Genomic DNA, 18,519 nt, shown 5'->3' with positions numbered 1-18,519 from the left:
TGTGTGAAAAGGTAAATGTCTCCAGCCTGGATGACGGGTGGGACTGCAGCCCACCCAGAGCCCTTGATGGATACAAAATAAAATATAGAAATAAAAATAATAATAAATTACTTGGTTCGACAGGCAACAGAGAGAATGAATGTGACTGAAGGTTGGATCTGAGATGAGGCAAACAGAAGACCAGTCTAAAAAGTAGGCACAAACCTGTTCAGAGAAAAAGCAAATTTGTACAGATTGGATGAATTCTAAATTATCTGTTTGCTGAGTAAGATGATCCTAAACTATTAAATTGGCTCAGTAGTAGTATAGTGATTTACACTGATAAAATGTTGTAATATACTGTTGTCATTATATAGAAAGAAAAAGATGATAATATTAATAAAAATATAATATTAATGACAAGAAGTATCCTAGTCACTATGATGTGAGATGGACAATTGTTATGATGTAGTCTGCATCAAGTTTAAGATTTGCTCGAACTCAGTATAATGGCATATGAGATGAAGAAAATAAAGGCAATATCTAAACCAATTAGGTGCATAGAGGCACTTAACCTGCTTGAAAACTTGTCATTTATCCTAGATAAATATTACTGAGATGTAGAGCACATTTATAATGACAACTAATAAGCCAAACCCTGTAGATAACAGCTAAAGCTACAAGATTGAGAAGCTGATTTAAATATGTGGACACTACTAAGCTAATGAGCGAGTTAAACATTTTTATTTATTTGTTTCCGAGCGGAAGCTGCACAGGGAGCAGTCTATCAATGAATAGAAAACACACATACACAAAGTGTTACATGTGAGATTATTTTTGGAAAGACTCAGAAGTGGGATGGTTTTGAATTAAGAAATCAGTGAAAAGATGCATGAATTACACCTGATTATAACATGCAGAGGCAATGAAGAACAGCTTGCTATTTGTATGAGTGATAGAATGTGAGCTCAGTTTTCCCTCACACTTCTGCTCTGTTTCAGTAGCAGCATTTTTCTTTTTGTGTCCTGACTCATGTATGTTTTTTTTGTTTTTTGTTTTATTTGATTATTTTATTTTGTTGGTTTGGAAACAAATTTGTGGCAATACTTGTGGATCACAGTGACACATAGTGATTAGGCATATGATTTGCCCAGTTTTAGAGCTGTAAACTGTGAGCAATTCAAAGTTTAATATATATATATATATATATATATATATATATATATATATATATATATATATATATATATATATATATATATATATAGAGAGAGAGAGAGAGAGAGAGAGAGAGAGAGAGAGATGAAATAAGAAAACTTTAACTTCAAAGTTGAAATATGTAAGATGAGTGAAATGTGTGAATTCTTTGAGGAAACAAGAAATTATTTAAACATGCCTTAAGTGAAAATGTAATGTTGCATCTATAGAGAAGAAAAAGCGTGCAGTATTTTAACAATAGGCCTTTTAATAAAAACAACTGAAGCAACATGTAATACTCCGATTTTCCCAGTAAAAAAAAAAAAAAAAAAAAAAAAAAAAAAAAAAAAGCAAACACGGGGAAATATCGGCTAGTACATGACCTTAGAGCAAAGAGGTCACGTACCTTGGCAACAGACTGACAGGACAAGGCAGACAGCTGTTAGACAGCAGAAAAGTAGCTGTACAATACGCTTCTAAGCCTGTCGCCAAACAACAAATGATGAGTTATTTAGGTCTTTGCAACTTTTGCAGATGTTGGATACCTGAATATGCACTGCCCAACCTTTGCAAAACTTGATCTATGGCAAACACTTAGCTCTGAAAGATGAAATAGAATGGACACCAGAGGCAGACAAAGCATTTATTGACTTAAAACTTGCCCTGCAAACAAGCACAGTTTTAGCTTTGCCTGACTGTGACAAGCACTCTCCTTCCTGCGGAAGTAGATGGTGCCGAACACAGCTGTATGCTGAAGCTAACTGAAAAAAAATAAAACCCCAACCAGACATTTTTAGTACACTGCAGCCTACTGTTTTAGAAGCGAAACCTTTAGCTTCCTCTTTTTCAGCACAGAGTGCAGAACTAGCGGCTATCATACGTGCATGCTACGCAAAGGTCAAGATATATATATATTCACACTGACAGTCAATATGCGTTGCACACCAAAAACGATAATTCAGAAATTACTGAAGGCAATAACTTCGCAGGCCAAGCCGCAAAGAAGGCCGCACAGCAACCAATATGAACTTTAATGTCTGAAACTTTACAGCTAATACCACTTGATGTACTTCAAAATGAATAGGAAGCCGCTCCTATACCGGAGCAAAAGAAATGGTTAAAGTGTGGAGCACGGCTACAAAATTGCTACACAAGACAGCAGCATTAGTGACACATAGCTTAAAGCATTTGTCAAGGGGTGGAATGATGAGTATCCTCCCCAAACACTTCTATACTCAAAATTTTGAAGCTTCAGCACAAGAGTTTATCAGAACATGCATGATTTGCCAGAAACATAATGCACAGGGAAACCGCAGGCCTAAAAGAGGTCATTTCCCCACTCCACCTCACCCATTTCATACCATACATATGGATTTCATCCAACTAAACAAACACCAGCAACTAGAGTACGCACTAGTAATAATAGATGTATTTTCAAAATGGCCTGAGATCTATTCAGTGAAAAAGGCTGATGCAATAACAGTAGCAAAATGTCTGTGCAATCACTATATTCCAACATACGGAATACCAAGTCTAATAAGATCTGATAATGGCACACACTTTGTGAATGAAGTCATATCAAAAGGTATCTGAAGCGTTAGGTTTCAGCATAAAACACCACTGTTCCTACCACCCACAGAGCGCAGGATTGGTGGAAAGGACAAATGGCACTATAAAACAAAGATTGAGAAAATGTATGGAGGAAACCGGCCGCCCATGGCCCGAATGCATAGGGTTGGTTAAAATGTGGATGAGACTAACACAGGGCTCAAACAAACTAACACCCTTTGAAATAGTGCATGGGCGACCCTTTCCCCTTCCTATTACTAGTGAACCAATAGACAAATCTATAAGAGAAACAACATTAGCAGAGTGGATGACAAAGCTGTTAGAGAATAAAGAAATAATACTGAACAATCAACTGCCGAGTGATTCTTCTCCAGTCTCTTCCAGTTTGAAGCCAGGTGATTGGATCCTGATCAAAGTACTCCAAAGGAAAAACTGGAGTTCTCCCAGGTGGGAAGGCCCCTACCAGGTCCTACTCACCACGCCCACGGCATGCAAGATAGCTGAACGACCTTCGTGGATCCATCAAAGCCACACAAAGAGGGTGGAGCCCATCTAAAGGCACCTACCCAAGACCAGTGAGCATAAGCATAGACTCCAGCCTCCACTAGATCTCCGGTGTTCGCTTGGTGGGGGGTAGGGCGATTAGGTAGCAATACTTGAGAACCCACCTCTCTGGCCAAGGTCTACTCATTGGAGATTTTAGGGGTGGCCAGGGGTCGAGAAGAGGAATGCTCACGTCAACCATTGTAACTCTAGAAACCTAGGACGACCGACATGATGCTGCCCATACTTTTGGGCCTGTTGGCTATCCACCACACACAAGGATTCAACCCCTGCAATGAAACCGCAGCAACCAAAGCGAAGACAATAACAGACCTCTACCTATGTTACAACAAAACAAGCTTCACCTCCACAGTATGGATACCCCTGAACTCATTTTACATTGGAGGATACAAAGCCAGTGACTGGAAAGGCTACAACTGGTACCTATCCAGTTCGGATGGCAATAACCCAGGCTGGGACACCATTTTCACTTATACTGGAAACGATTGGATACCATGCAAAGAAGATAAACTACAAGGGTCTGCAAAAAATCTTTCAAAACAACTGGACTTGACTCAAGCAAATGATCATTTGATACTGAACTTCAACACAGAAAGCAACCCACTGCTGGAGAAACCACCAAGTTCACAGAAAAGAACCCACCTGGTTCCAACAACTAAAAAATCCAGCACGCTCAGTGGAACGCTGGCAGGAGACTCAAGTTGCTATCATCTAACCCTGTTCATATACAAGAGTGGAAAAGACCCACATCATTTCCTGTCAATATGTAACAACATAACGAAGGAAGTAAACACCTCAACGAGCCCCTCTTCTACAGACATAACTCCTGTTTTGACCAAAGGCCCACTATCAACAACCATGACAGCAGTGATGATAGTAGGACCAAAACTGAAATCAGACGACTGGTTCCGAATAACCACAGGTATCACAGGACACACAAACAACTGGCTGTTGCTGGCAGAACAAGCAGCTCAAGATGCTAGTGATGACTGCATGGTCTGCCTAGGACCAAGACCAATACTGAGAGTGGTACCTGCACCTATAGGAGAAGATTGCCTGACAGCTGTCATGAACTGTACCAACATTGGAAACTCAAACTGCACAAAATGGGACAGAATTTTCCCCATCACCAAACAAGAAAAGAGAAAACCCATCTTCTCACGAGACGTGACAGCAACAAACCACACCTGCATAAATATGACAGGTCCAGGAGAGAGGCTGGGAAGCCTTAATGCATCAAGCTGTCTAACCATTACAGAAGTGGACCCCTCATTCAAACCAGAGAGCAGAGCCGATGTCTGGTGGTGGTGCGGGGACCCACAACTGTACGACCGCCTGCCCAGAAACTGGACTGGTGTCACTGTTGCTGCCCGTCCAAGTCATCAAACTCTCAGCCACTGACATCACCATAACAGCAGGACAACTGAAACTGGAGGGCCGAAAGAAGAGATCGGCACCAGTACAACCTGGACCAGATCCAACTTACGTCGACGCCATAGGAATTCCCCTAGGAGTACCAGATGAATACAAACTGGTGGACCAAGTGGCTGCCGGTTTTGAATCTTCAATATGTTGGTGGTGCACAATCAACAAGAACGTGGACTGCATAAACTACGTCCATTACAATGTGCAACGCCTAGGAAACCTGACACAATCGGGCCTCCATGCAGTAGCTGAGCAACTGAGAGCTACATCACTGATGTCTTTCCAGAACAGAATTGCATTGGACATGCTACTGAGCGAGAAGAATGGGGTGTGTTCGATGTTCGGAGAGCAATGTTGTACCTTCATCCCTAACAACACCGCAGCTGATGGAAGTCTGACCAGAGCCCTAGAAGGCCTGAAGACTCTGAACGAGAAAATGAAGGAGCATTCTGGAGTTGACACTTCTACGTGGGACAACTGGATGGACATGTTTGGGAAATATCGGAGTTTGGTGTCATCAATCCTGGTATCCGTAGCAGTATTCGCAGCCATACTCACCTTGTGCGGATGCTGTTGCATACCTTGTATCAGAGCACTGATAAACAGACTTATCGCAACAGCCATAACTCCCCATGTCACATCCCCACCAGAGACTATGATGCTCCTTGAAAACAATGAAAGTGACACAGACTCTGAGGAAGAAGAGGACGACATATAAATAAGGAAAAAAGAATTTATAATGTTGAACATTTAACTTTGCTAAATGACACTCTAGTTGAAAATGTACCCGCAAGTGACTAGAAGTTGATAAGATGCAAAATATTTGAACAACAGCAGGGAATGATAGAAGTAACTTTTAAGTTTAAACTGCAGATGTCTATTATTAAAAGATACCTCCGTTATAAAGCTTTCAAATGTATTAAAATGCTCATATATTTTTGTATCACATGCCATTACATCCTGTCACACACACACACACACACACACACACACACACACACACACACACACACACACACACACACACACACACACACACATGCTAATAAGTAAGCTTGAAAAACAGGAAATGCTATGCAACTGTCTCTTGGTATAAATAAATCTGACTGCAATGCCTCGGGTGTGAGTATCACTCGATCACTCACCCGTGCACGTAGCTCTATGAAACTCCTTATGACTGTCTTGTATTCCTTCATCGTATTTAAAAATGTCACACACCACTGACAGAACTTTAGAACAGTTTTTATTTATATTGTTGTCCCCCCAGTAGCTTCAAAACCTAAACAACAGATAGAGGACACAAGTTTTCATGACTTCTGTAAAACTAAGAAAGAAAAAACAGTGGAAGGCAGTTGTTTCAGCCATGGATAGCAAACTGCCTGTCAGCTGTTGGTAAGATTATATAGTCTGTCTATGCAGTCAGTGACAGGAAATGCAAATATACTATAACACCAAAACAAGCTACAGACCACACTGGAGAAACATGCACATGCTGAGTAAGCGAGGCTGACAGGAAAAATAGTGGAGTATAGTGAAAAGTTAAAAGTAAAGAAAAAAAGCAAGAAAAGTGATGTCAAAAGGTTGTAGAAGGACATTAAAAAGGGAGAAATGAAAATGAGAAATACAAATTTGCATTCTAACAACTAATCTATTATGTAACATTATGTAACGCTGTGATATCAACAGAGTTAACATACAGAGCTACAAAAATAAGTCATGAGAAATTCTACTTAGGGATGGAAATCCAGTAGTAAAATTCCTTGAAATTGTTAGTCTGCTTGCCTATCGATTCCTCTTATCGGTTTCAATTGCACTTGTGCTAAAGTCATTTTATTTCAGTTAGTATGCAAGAGTAGAAAAATAGTGGCGCAGTCAACAGTGTGGACATAGAAATTACTTGTATTTTTATTGCACAAAAGGGCAATGGTAAAGTGCAAACTGCATCCAGGAGAGAAACAACTGCATTATGCTGCTAACACAACTTCGACTCTTAGCACACACCTGCACAGACAACATGCTAATGCTAAACTAACAAGGAACTCAGAGAGATGTGAACGTTACCCCCAGCCTAGCAGCCAGACCCTGAACTTCAACAGGTAAAAAAGGCAGTAATGAGCAGTCAGCAAACAGCCACCGTTTCTCCCTGTTCATGTTTCTACATTAGAATGTTTGTGGTGATCACTTTAAAGTCTCTTTGTGCTGGTTTTCATCTTTGCTTTGTGCTGTTGGCTTTGTGTTCATAACCAAATACTAAGAGAAAGATCATACATGTGTCCTCATCAAGACAGAGATTTGTGTTGGTGTGCAGGACTGTGGCCTATGGGTTTATATTATTAAATGGTAACTATGAATCAATGTGTTTCAGGTAATTTTATGGAAAAATGCAAGAGTAACATAAGAGTAATGTAAAAAAATACTGGGAGTAATTAAATAATGTACTGCATTACTTTTAAGAAAGGTTCTCTGTGTAATATGTGTAATGTATTACTTTTTTGAGTGACATTTGATCATAGAAATCAGCATGCAATTAAATCTGACATAATGTCTTTGATGTGCTGCTTTGATATGCTGCTTAGCGATGCTTGTGATGTCACGGGACCAAACGGACTTAAGCGCAGACCAAGGTAGTTTCAAAATGAAAGTCAACAATTTATTTATAGAAACACCAAGTGCAATATATACAATCCATCCCACATAGCAGACAGGTCTGGCCCGGCTCTGGTGTCAAGCCGGCACTGCTGGCCGACTTCTGACATGGTAAGTATTACGTGATGGCATGCCACATCTGGCCCGATTGTGGTTTGGTTTACGTGGCCCAGGCTCATAGAAAACCGGTCTGGCCCGCATCCGGCATCAACCTGGCACTTCTGACTGGTGTCATGGCAGGGTGTATGTCAACAAGATTTGGGCCAGGTCTGGCAATGATGGCACTATTTATGTTCTTATTTTACTATTTTAGTTGGTAGACTCAAATGCCATGTTGCAATACTATACTACTATGGTACTCAACACTTCAAATGCAGGTTTGCCAGGTTTGTGAGTGTACACTGTATCCAAAACCTAGTGAGGGTTTACTCATGTTTGCCACTGGGTGGCTATAGCTCAGGAGGTAGAGGACGTCATCTACTGATCGGAAGGTTAGTGGTTCGATCCCTAGATCCTCCATTCTGCATGTCAAGAGTATGAATGTGTATGAAAGTAGTTAGGAAGCACTCAGTCTAGAGAAAGTGTGTGATTGGGTGAATGTGCCATGTTGTACAGAGCACTTTGAGTAATCTGGGAGATTAGAGATTAGAAAAGTGCAATATAACAATCAGTCTGTTCACTGTCCAAGCAGAGTTTTGTCATGTTACGTTTGCACTATTATGTTCCAGCACATGTTGTTATTACATGGCTTGTTTAAGGTACACATTAGGCTGACATCTGGGGCCAGAGCTGAAACTGTTCTGGGTCAGCACACAACTTACACATTACCCCACATACCACAAAGAATGACGGCTCTTGTTGGCCCAGACCAGGTTTGCTAGAGGTAATCCACACATGGGCCACCACAGGACCACCAGTGTGCCTGCAACTGGCCTTATGCTGGCCCATGTGTGGGCCACCTATGGCAAACCAGATCTGGGCCACCAAAAGGGCCGTCATTCTTTGCGGTATGTGGGCCATGTGTAAGCACATTGTGTGGGCTAGATCCGGGCTATACCAATTGTTGCTATGTGGGATGGGGATTGTGTGTATATATATATATATATATATATATATATATATATATATATATATATATATATATATATATATATATATATACACAGTGTTGGGGAGTAACGGAATACATGTACCGCCGTTACGTATTTAAAATACAAAATATGAGTAACTGTATTCCGTTACAGTTACCGTTTCAAAGGGTGGTATTCAGAATACAGTTACTTTGTTGAAATAAATGGATTACACTGCGGTACTTTCCTGTTTCATTTTGTCGCGGGTCAGGACTGTTTCGGTTTTGTTTGACAGCTAAGCTCTTTGTTCCAGGCGGCAGCGTTACGGTTGCCATGGTTACAGGGCGACGCTCTCTCTCTCTCTCTCTCTCTCTCTGCGACTGTGTGTTTCCTGGGTGAGAGAGCGCCTTTTCGTTGTTGTTGTGCTAAGCTAACAGGCAGAATGCTACAAGCATAGCTCTAAAGAATGTAGCATCATGGGCAGTGTAGTCCGTGTTGCAGGGAGAATGGACTGCCATACACATTATGGGTCTGTGAGCGCGAGGAGGGAGAAAAAGGGGAGTGGAAAGGTAGGAGTTGTCATCGAGGAAAAACGGGAGCTGGAAGCATGTAAATATAATAATAACCACTGCAGCCAAGAAGAGTGCCTGACGAGCCCAGTTGTAAGTAAGCTATTAAGACTCGACTGTACACCGTGTTCGTGTTTTCCTCCGAAAACAATAAGTTCCGTTGGAGCAGTCTTTCAACGCCTCTCTCTCTCTTTCGCAAGAAAAGTTGACCCACACAACAAAGTAAAGCTATTTTTCGGCTACGAGCCGACAGGGACCCCGCCGTTTTAGTCAGAGGTCCCTTTACTACAGTTCGGAGTCGCGGACCTTCAGTAACAGTAATAAATCACACAGCAATAGTACATTCACGTTGTTGTAAAAAGCATGATAATATATTAAGTAATCCAAAGTATTCAGAATACGTTACTGTCATTGAGTAACGTAACGGAATACGTTACAGAATACATTTTGGGGTATGTATTCTGTATTCTGTAATGGAATACATTTTAAAAGTAACCTTCCCAACACTGTATATACATATATATCCATGGGAAAGAAGGGAAAAGGTCCACACACACGCAAAACCTTCCTCTTTAGTAACTCACACTCTCGCTCCACACGCACCTCGCCACTCAGCCACTCTCAGATAATCCAGGGACAGGAAACAGGAACAGGTGCAGGGGAATCTATAGGAGAAGCTAGCGATTCACACAGGATAAACAGGTTTTGCCGGGGCTGCACTAACACTGGTTACTCAACAATCCAGTGACAAGAAGCACTGAACCACCATCTTAAATCGTGGCAAGGTAATCAGGCAGATCAGCGGCAGGTGAGTAATCAAGCTAGGCCAATGGGCCAAAGGTGCCGCCCAGGCAGACAGAGGACAGAGGAGAGCGAGAGAAAGAGCACAACAATAACAAAAACATCTGACCAGCTGGGGAGGCACGGAGGCCATGACAGGTGAATCTGAAAGCTGAGCAGATAGGAACCCAATGAGAATCAATAAGAATCAAATGGATAGGTGATATCGATAATGGAATCAGAATCACTGGATTTTTCCTTCCTATTCCAAACAAAGTGGGTAGAGGCTTTCACAAGAACTTTTGTCTACTCTGGTTAGTGAAGTGGTGAACTAATTTGACTTCAGAGAATACTCTGGCTGTATCAACCAGATTTGGATAAAAACATGTTTCACATCATTCCTCAGCAGAAACAAATAGCATATTACATTCAGAGGGATGACAGAAACATGTGGTGAGGAATTAGGGAAAGAATGAAGAGAGCGCATGGATGAAGATTGATAACTAAGTGGGAAAATTAATTAAAACCTACGATATGCAGCTGGCTGAATGCAATTCTGATTCTCTTAGCTCTTTCTTTTTAAAAATGTCTTTTTTCCATTTATTCCATTTATCAATGTACACACACACAAAAAAATCCACACTCGTCCTGGCTGTCTTTTTTTGTCCTTCAAGCTCAAGTCCCTCCCTCGGGCCTTGGACCTTGAGAGTCCTGCACAGTATCTGCGCTGTTCCTGTGACTGCGCTCTTGTGGACAGATATCTCAGTGGTTGCTCCTGGGATCTGCTGGTGCCACTCGCCCAGTTTCGGGGTCGCTGTCCTGAGTGCTCCAGTTACCACAAGGACCACTGTTACCCTTACTCTCTACATCTTCTCAAGCACCTTTCTAGCCCTTGATATTTCTCAAGCTTCTCATTCTTCCTGATGTTGCTATCAATTGGTGTAGCTACAGCTATCTCTACAGGCTTCTTCCTCTGCTATTCCACCACTACTATGTCCGGTTGGTTAGCCATCACCAATTTGTCCATCTATAACTGGAGGTCTCACAGAATTTTAGCTTGGCCATTTAAATAATGGTAATAGCAAAATCTCCGTTAGCGAGTTAGCCCCGCCCCCGTGCATGGGGCTTCAAGGCGTCAACGCATTAGCGTGGTTAGTTCGTTAACATCATTTTAACGAGATTAACGCTGACAGCACTAGTTGGATTAGATATTTGTATTACTGAGCAGTTGAGCTGGTGTACTTAATATAATGGCCAGTGAGTGTAAGTTTTAGTGAAGGTTAAATCATGACATAGAAACTTACTCAAACTCTTGTTGCTATCTTGGAAAATCATAGTCAAAATATTTACATTATGGACACAATTGTAATTAAATCAAGTTCAAATTATAATCCTGATTGTCTGAAAGATAACACCTACAAACACATCTCTCTAAACACAGTAACAATGATCTTTTAACATCATTAACAGGCTCCTTTGAAATACAGGCCCGTTAGTTAATAATATCCAGTCCTCTGTCAACAGTAATTGTTGCACTTGTTAACAGCTACATTAGACACAGGTGTAAATTAAGGTGCAGATGAATACACACACAATACTACATCCACACAATTATATTTAAATCAGGTTCCAGTGTCATTCTCATTAAAACTTTGTAATTAAGAGATGCTAATAAATGCAGAAGGACCTGCAGGTGCACAAACAACTTATAATTCTGCTATGTCACGGAAGCAGGTGCAAAAGTTAAATGCACACACAAATAACAAACATACTGTTCAGTAGTCTTTGTGCACATTCATGGTTTTGTGAGTAAAATGCTAAAACTGTGAGTGTATGTCTGAATACGACAAACCACAAATTCTGCATTTTTATTCTGAACATCAAGCATGCAAGTATGTGCCCATTGTTTTTTTGGGGTTTTTTATTGTTTTTTTTTTGGTTTTTTTGGGGGGGGGGGTTGAGGGGGGGGTAATTTACTGCACTGAATCACAGCCCCAGTGGTGTTCAACCTCAAGCTGAGAGAACAGAGAAAGGGAAGAAGCAGGAAAGCAGTTTGAGCCTCGTGAGCACCTCTCCGCAGGCGGTCCGCATGTCTGCACTCTGCCTGATAAGAGAAAGGAGAGATGCAGGGGTCAAAGACAGAGAGAAGGAGAAACATGCATGAACCCTATGAGGTTCTACCAAACAATGTGCCATTTAGCTCTTCTCACACTATACACAGCAAAAATGCCAGTGTTGATTTTTCAGTGTTAGTAGATTTCAACAGAGTTCCGAGTTAGTTCAACACTTAATCGAGTTAAAATAACACATCGGGAGTTGATTCCTGAAAAGTGTAAGTGTAGATTTTAGTCGTTACTGCATTTTAACACTGTGGGTGTTAAATTAGACCACACCTTCATTTCCTGTGGAGCTTCGCAATCCAGAATCTTCGGTCGCCATTTTTTCTTGCTGATGCGGTAAGTTTTATTCGGTTAAATATTAAGTTTTAGATTGATGTTAGAACAAGTAACATGATAACTAGTAAAAGAAATAGTATTTATATCAAAATACATCATCTTTAAGTGTCATATTTGAATTTTAACTGTTTTTGTTAAGCTGGGCTACTGCTAGCTAGAACTCTGCAAAGTACCAGTTTCTTTCCTAATATTCATTTAGCATAATCTGGCTATTGGCAGACTGTAATGAATATTACATGTTAATATATTTCACAGTTTTTATTAAATGCCTTTTATTTATTTTCGAATTAAACTGCCAAAGCCTTAGGGTCAGTGGTCTCAAACTCGCGGCCCAGAGGCCACTCGTGGCCCAAAGGCCACTTGCGGCCCACGTCAGGTGAGGTGAAGAAGTATAATGCAATTTGGCCCTTAAAGTGACTTTTTTTTGTCATTAGCCAAAAATGATTTAATATAAAGGCAATGAGGGCAGAGTGTTACCGGCCCTCATGGGTAGTGTAGTCCGTGCTGCGGTGAGAACGTGTGGAACTGCCCCTCCCGTTGTGTGTTTGAGCGCGAGAGAGGGAGAAAGTAAGAGCTGTTACCGATGAGAAATGGAAGAAGAGAGCATGTAAATATAATAATAACCACTGCCGCCAAAATGAGTGCCTGGTTGTAAGAAAGCTGTTAAGATTCGACTGTACACTGTGTTCGCTGACAGTAAAGCTACAAGCCCGACAACCCAGCGTATTGGCCAGAGGTGTCATTACCACGGTTCAGAGCCGCGGACCTGGCCGAGGTAACAAGAGAGTACAAACATGTGGAGGGATTGGCTTTGTTAGTTCAGTGAGAGTCAAAAACTAATGTGTACACTTATTTCTGCATTTTTATTTTGTTAAATATGAATAAAATTACAGCAGAAGTGCTGCAAAGTGTCTGACCAGAAAGAGAGGACCATTGTGTTAATTTGGTAGTTCAATTAAAGGCATCGGTTAGTTAAGAGGGAGAGGGGGGGTGCGTTCATATTTGCAGTTTTGTCTTGTTATACAATATTTGAAATTTAAAAACGAACAAACCAAACGCTACATTGTCAGGAATATTTGTGGGGAGGGTTTTTATCGCTTAAAATATATAAAAAATAATAAAATAGAAATATGGTTCCTACTAACCCCTGTGATAGTTGAGAGAATACTGTATTGCAGTCATGTTACACAGCTTGTACTACTTAAAAAATGGATCAAGGATGTTTTTCTTAACAAAATTAATTTTAACTCAGTCTAAAGGGACTAGACATGCTAGATATTTTGCAAAGAAATGGTGTTATATGCTGGACCTTATTTTACTCTTGGCAGGTGGTGATATGCTGGTTCCCGAGAAGAGATGAACTAATCAAAGTCAGCTTTTCAAGACAGCCCCAAGACTCTTCGCAACTTGTGTTCAAATGTGAGGCCGTTGTCAGGTGATAAATGCAAGGAAGAGGCACTCAACTGACATGAAACATGTCAAAGACAACATGAAGGTGACATTTCAACATAGGCAAAAAGTGGTTCAAGAACCTGCCATAGCTTCTACTGTCCTGGACCTTTTCCCAAGATTTCTGGATACACCTGGCTTGGTAAGGCATAAAATAATTTAATGACTGCTTTGTGGTTCCTTTGTTTGTTTTCTTGTTAATGTGTTGTTTCTGTTGTTACACTTTGTGTTTAAGATTGACCAAGACTTCACAATGCTGTTTTTTGGGGAGGAAGTGTCTGGTAAGTTCCTTGCAAAGTGGCCAACATTCTTCAAGCCAAGGATCATCAAAGATTGCAAAAATCTGTCCCAGAGTACAGAATTGGATGAGCTGCTCATTTCTGCACAGCGTTACTCTAACGAGGCTGGTAAGTGTAAGTTAGAAATGGTAGATTTTGCATGCCTTTACAGCATTTGCTTAATTCCCACAACACAATATATCACTCATTTCTGTATGGTATGAAAACAAGCTTACAAACATGTTAAACCTGAAATGACATTTAATGTAGTTTGAACACAAAAAAAGTTACATAATCTTACTATTGTTATGACTCGATATCTACTTCACTTGGTGGCCAGAAGATTTTAAGTCTCTAGAAATGAATTTTTATACCAAGGCGCTGGAAAACTGCCTTATTAGAAAAATTATCAGGTGTCTAAAATGTCATCATGGTATTACATAACGTGGAAAAATGACTGCTGTGGTCCTTTAAATGACAGTAATTGTGATGATCTTAATTTCTATTCTGTAGTTTGGGACTGCGAGGCGGCTGCCATCTTTTGCTGCTTCACTTCACTCCAACATCTAAGGGAAGGACGTCTTCAAAGATTAGCACATCAGATGCTGCTCACCACCTAATGAAATTCATCAAGGTATGCTTTTTAGAATTGTATATTTCTCTTTTGATGAGAACAGATGCAAATTATCAACGGCTGATATTTTAAGATGGCAAGGTGATCCAACCTGCAGCAGATGTATCTATCCCAGACAAGCTTGGTGTTGCAGGACTGACATGTCATTGTTTCTATTAAAACTAAATGTACACATTGAAACAAAAATAATTGTGCGCGCGGAGTGAAACATTTTAATATTGTCATAATTTCAAACAGCAATGCCTCAACATCAGATTATCAATTTTGTTTAATGTGAATCACTTGGTTTCTTTCTCTCCCTCAGGTGGGAGGTAGCACAGAGGCTTTTCTTAAGGCTGGCCCCACTCAGCCATTCGTCCTGTGGGTTGGAGAAAGAAAGAACATCATCCAAAGTTTCTACCCAAAGTTTCTACATTGTCCTAGATCAAAAGGTCATTCCCTGTGTGACACAGATGGGAGATGCAGGTTTTGACAAGGCAAAACTTTTCAAGGCACATTTTTTAATTTGCCGTGTCCTTTGATAAGGCATTGGACAACTTCTACACATTCATCCAGACCATCAAGTGTATGGCATTGATGTTGGCAGCGTGAAGGACAGTCCTCGGGTCAATGAAACAAGAGGAAGTCTTCACTGTACGGTTTAAAGATATCCACTATTCAGCACTTTGACTGGAAATGTTCATCTGTTACATTTGCAAGATACACCACACAAGTTGCTCAGTGTTATTTAGACATTTGAAGTTCCAGCATGGTTTGTACCCAGGAAAGTTTTTACGTTTGACCTGTGGAGAGCCTGGATGTTCATTTATCTTTCACACGTACTCTGGTTACAAGCGGCACTTATTCCGAGCACATGGAGACTGCGTTCACTCTGAGGTCATCAACAATTTTGAGCCTGTACCTAACGATGGAACCTCTGTTTCACAGCCTGTAAATGTGGCTCATCCCATGACAATAACTACACCGGTTCCAGTTGAAAAAAGGCAAATACTGAACATGTGCAGCTCTGTTATTGCTCAAGTACAATCATCAGGAGTTCCTGAAAGTACTGTACAGTGTTTAGTTGGTTCATTGGAGGAACTGGTTAATGACATCCATGCACATGCAAAACAATCTGTTGTCGACTGTTTGTCAACTGATACATCAAGAGAAACCTTAGAAAAAGTTGAGGATTGCTTTGATCAGCTTGAAAATCCATTTTCATGTCTTAACACAGAATCTAAAAGGATAAGATATTTTGAGCAAAAATGGAAAATAGTTGAACCCATAGAGCATGTTCTTGGTGTGCATTTTGATGTACGCAAAGATAGAACAACAGGGACATACAGGCAAGTTCCTGTCAATGATAAATTCATGTACGTTCCTATCATGGGATCCCTTTCATCTATGTTTCGAAACAGTGAACTTTGTAGCAGTTTCCAGAAAAAAAAACTAAACATGGAGGGATTGTACAGAGATTTAAATGACGGCTCCTACTTCAAAAATCACAGTTTATTCTCACAACAAGAACATGCTCTCCAGATCCAGCTCTACTATGACGATTTTGAAACTGCTAATCCTTTAGGCTCAAAAAAGGGGGTGCACAAACTTGGTTGTATTTATTTTGTTTTGAGAAATTTGCCACCAGAGTTAAATTCTGTGTTGATGAACATTCATCTTGTAGCCCTTTTTCATTCAGAAGACTTAAAAAAATATGGGTTTGATCCTATCCTAAAGCCACTTGTTGATGATCTAAAGATTTTAGAAACTGAAGGAATGCAAGTGCCCTTTTCAGCCACACCTGTGAGAGGTTCGCTTTTTCAGATTACAGGTGACAACTTGGCTTTACATAGCATTTTTGGTTTTGTTGAATCATTTAGTGCAAACTATTGTTGTAGATTTTGTTTAACTGATAAGACAGAGTTGCAGTCAGTTTTTAGTGAAGATCATGTAGGCTTAACACTGCGTTCCAAAGAACTTCATTACAAACACTGTGGTGCCATTCAACAAAATCCTGCTTTGGCCTCAACATTTGGTGTAAAAAGAAATTGTTTACTCAATTCACTTCGGCTGTTCCATATTTCAGACAACTATGCTGTAGACATAATGCATGATCTACTAGAGGGAGTGGTGCAGTATGAGTTAAAGCTTGTGTTTCAGTACTTGATTAAGACCTCTTTGATATCCTTGAATTCATAGTCACAGAGAATTATAAGCTTTAACTACGGATATGCACAGAGAAGGAACAGGCCAGGTGGGCTAAAACTGGATGACAACAGCAAAGATCTTGGGCTTAATGCTGTGCAGTCATGGTGTCTTTTGCGGAATAGCCCATTGATTTTTGGAGATATCGTTTGCAGAAATGATGGACATTGGAACTTGCTACTTTTGTTAGTTCAAATTGTGAACATTGTTTTTTCACCCATTATAACTCATGGCATGACTTGCTATTTGAAACATCTGATTGCCGATCATCACAAGGCTTTCAAATCTCTCTTTCCAGAACGGAATTTGATTCCAAAGCACCACCTAATGATCCATTACCCATGCTGCATTAGAAAAATTGGGCCACTCATACATATGTGGTGCATGAGATTTGAAGCAAAGCACAAGTTCTTCAAAAGATCTGTAAAGAACTTTAAAAATATCACAAAAACACTAGTAAAAAAACATCAGAATCAATTAGCCTTTCATTTTGAAAATTTTTATTTTAAAAGATTACAGTTCGGCCCCATTAATGAAGTCTTGGCCAGCAGCTTAAAAGGCAGTGAAGCACTGAATAAAATGTTTGATGTTTCTTCTATTGTTTCTACAACTTCCTGGGTCAAAAGTTATGGTACAGAATATCAAGTTGGGATGTATGTTTGTTCTGGTGTTGAAAATGAGATGCCTTTGTTCAGTAAGATTGTCAGTATAATTGTTAGCGATTTCAATACTTATCTTCTAACTTGTAAGGTCTCAACAGTATATTTCAATGATCACTTAAATGCATTTGTTATTGAGGATGGATTAGATGTCTTTGCACTGATCTCTGTAGATGATCTGGTGTACTATAGACCTTATGATAGGCAATTTTCAAATGGCACTGATGACAAAATGTACATTGTCCCATACTGTAATTTTGTATGACTTGTTTACTTGTGGTGTATCTGAATACAAAGTATTTTGGAACGTTAATGTCTTGTATTTCTTTGTAATGGGTGGATGTTGGGGGTTAATTGTAGCAGTAGAGATATCAGAGATTAATGGAAGTTTATTGTAATCTGGTGGTATTAATGATTTGACTGACACTAGTGTTAGTGTTAGAAAATTAACACTATTCAGAGTTGAATTTTTTAACACCAGGGCTAGTGTAAAGTACCACCAACACTTTTCGGTGTTAATTTTTAACACTTAACACCAGTGTAGAATATTTTTGACACTGGTCAGTGTTACTCAGTGTTAATTTTTAACTCTGTGCAGTGTTAAAATAACACTAGCTCGTTGTTAAAAATATAACACTTTGAAAAGTGTTAATTTAACACTCAAAAGAGTGGACACATATAGACACTTTTCTAGTGTTAAATTTAACACTCACAGTGTCAATTTAACACTGGCGATTTTGCTGTGTACCCTTTTACTTTTCCTTAAAGAGACAACTGTTTCTGTTATTGTTTGTGTTCCTCTTCGCTCACTTTTCTCAAATTTTTACCAGTTCAAATTGATTCTCACTTTTCTTCTCGCACCAGTTTAGTATTTTAAAGGCATTGTGATGTTTTTTTGTGCTTAAAAAAATCACTGTCTAGTTCTAGCTGAATTACTCATTTTTCTTTAGGTTTCCCTTGGTAATTGGTATACGTTTCAGTTTATTTTCATTATTTATTATAGCTTATTTATTTATCTTTCTTTAAACTGTGATCATGTAGACATTTGTAAAATAAGAAT

General features: G+C 39.8%; 1 long non-coding RNA gene and 1 pseudogene across 1 annotated transcript; both read left to right on the top strand.

Annotated features, from left to right (window-relative positions):
* The first annotated feature begins 3,293 nt into the window (after positions 1–3,293).
* LOC146657528 (uncharacterized) lies at positions 3,294–5,797 on the top strand (annotated as a pseudogene).
* A 6,222-nt stretch (positions 5,798–12,019) lies between these two features.
* On the top strand, positions 12,020–17,772 carry LOC146657527 (uncharacterized). Its single transcript, XR_014914071.1, has 5 exons — positions 12,020–12,255; positions 13,584–13,846; positions 13,940–14,111; positions 14,496–14,616; positions 14,921–17,772. It is a non-coding gene; the product is annotated as an uncharacterized LOC146657527 (long non-coding RNA).
* The last annotated feature ends 747 nt before the right edge of the window (positions 17,773–18,519 follow it).

Source organism: Rhamphochromis longiceps, linkage group LG12, assembly GCF_057381845.1.
Source record: "Rhamphochromis longiceps isolate RC_006_pf linkage group LG12, R_longiceps_female_GT1.1, whole genome shotgun sequence".
NCBI classification, from domain to species: Eukaryota; Metazoa; Chordata; class Actinopteri; order Cichliformes; family Cichlidae; genus Rhamphochromis; species Rhamphochromis longiceps.
This window is presented reverse-complemented; position numbering and strand designations above follow the sequence as displayed.